The sequence below is a fragment of the Silene latifolia genome, chromosome 8, assembly GCF_048544455.1.
Source record: "Silene latifolia isolate original U9 population chromosome 8, ASM4854445v1, whole genome shotgun sequence".
Taxonomy (NCBI): Eukaryota; Viridiplantae; Streptophyta; class Magnoliopsida; order Caryophyllales; family Caryophyllaceae; genus Silene; species Silene latifolia.
In genome coordinates, this window is record NC_133533.1 from 46,775,278 (window position 1) to 46,777,217 (window position 1,940).

Below are 1,940 nucleotides of genomic sequence, written 5' to 3' on the forward strand. Positions count from 1 at the left end.
GGTCGATCGACCCGATCAAAGATGCAATTGAGCTCGTTTTTGCACCAGAAATTAAACAAGCTTCTTCATCATTTCCCGAGTCTCCTCTTGGCTTGTGGGGACCTTCATAAGAGAGGCCACTTCTGAGATTAATGGCATTAATCGTTTCAATTGGCCCTTCAAATTTGCTTAAAGAATTGGCGACTTGCTTAGCCTCTATATTCTCCAACTGCTTCACAAAATTCTTTGAGGACTCAATCCCGGCTGCTTCTATATTCGCCACTTGAACCAAAAGAGTTTGGACCATTTCTCTCAACTTCGCGGTCTCATCTGAATTATGGACAGGAATTTCAACTCTTTCCTTGGAAGCTTCAGAGGCCTCGAGACGGGCAGTAATAGAAGTAATGAGTGTCACAACGGTACTCATTTCATCACTTTGCTTTCGTGAATTTCCACGTGAGCTCCCAAAATCAGCTCTATGGACCGCCATCTCCTCAATAGTGTTCCAACCTCTATTCTGACCGGTATTGTTTTGGAACCTACTATTCGCACCTGCGTCCAGGATGACCTTGTAATCATCATATAAAGCATTGTAGAATAAGTTGCAAAGATACCACTGCTAGAAGCCATGGTGAGGGACAGCTCGGACCAAACTTTTGAAACGTCCCCATGCCTCACAAAAACCCTCATCAGCTTCTTGCTGGAAATTTGTAATTTTACTCCTCAAGGCATCAGTCTTTGAAAGCGGGAAGTACTTCTTGTAAAAGGCTAATGCTAGAGATGTCCAATCTGTGACTCCAGCTGCTACCCTATCAAGGTAGCGGTGTAACACCCCCATACTCCAAGTGCCTTACCAGGACCACTCAGGTATAAGGATGCCACCATCTCGGTTCCCCGAGGCAATGATAATCATAAGACAATAACGAAACATACTTAAAAGTATATAATGTTTAAAGTGATTACATAGCAATTCCAAACTGATAAAAGAAATACAAGATTCTCAGACGGTCTACTGCTAAAACTATCAAAGTTATAAAACATCGTCTGACACAGCGGAAGACTTCTAACTGCCACGTGATGACTCATCCCAGCTATCCCATACGCGTCATATCATACCTACTCAATAACTGCTCACCACCCCCGAATGGATCACCACAGTTTTTAAAACATTTAAACGGGGTCAGCACTAATCACACAATTCAATATATATCAACAATAAGATAAACAAACAGTTTAACCGTCACACACACAATCACACCAATTCCAACAATCTCAATCACCGACTGTCCACTGGACCAGCCCTGCCAATGGGGGACCGCAGCCGTACCCACCAAATCCCCGCTCCTCATAATGAGCGATAACCCTGTCCATTAATGTGCACATCCCTTCGTGGCGGGTTCCACGAGGCGAAACTAGGCCGTGAAGCCACTCCCCGCAAGTGACCTCACTCGGTAGAGGGACACGCCTCGAGAACCCGAGACCACAATCACAATCACAATCACAATCACAACCGTCACAATACAATTACTATATCAAACAATCAATCTCAACACATCAATAATCATCCCATTATGGGACTAATACGAGTAGGAAATCCTACCGGAACAAAGAACACAATCGACGGTCTCAACAAATTGTATAAAAAAAGCCTCTTCTACAAATCCTTCTCCTATCATACAAACACATAATCACTACCAATCATTATCTACAACAAAACCCCCAATCCCAAAATTAGGGTTTAACGAAACTTGACGAAATACTTTAAAATTGGTATGCAGATCTTACCCTCGACGCAAGGATCACAAAGGTATAAAGAACGATGGAATCCGACCTCTCAAGCTCCGGGATTTGTCAACAACACGGATGAATGCGAAGAACGTAACTTGAATCTCCCTTTTAATGTTATTAGGTTTGTAAAAGTGTATTATGAAAGTGACGGAAAGATTTATATATTAATCCGT

At 42.6% G+C, this 1,940-nt stretch overlaps 1 non-coding gene across 1 annotated transcript; it reads left to right on the top strand.

Annotated features, from left to right (window-relative positions):
* The first annotated feature begins 602 nt into the window (after positions 1–602).
* On the top strand, positions 603–711 carry LOC141597791 (small nucleolar RNA R71). The gene has a single exon (XR_012523006.1). It is a non-coding gene; the product is annotated as a small nucleolar RNA R71 (small nucleolar RNA).
* Positions 712–1,940: the final 1,229 nt, after the last annotated feature.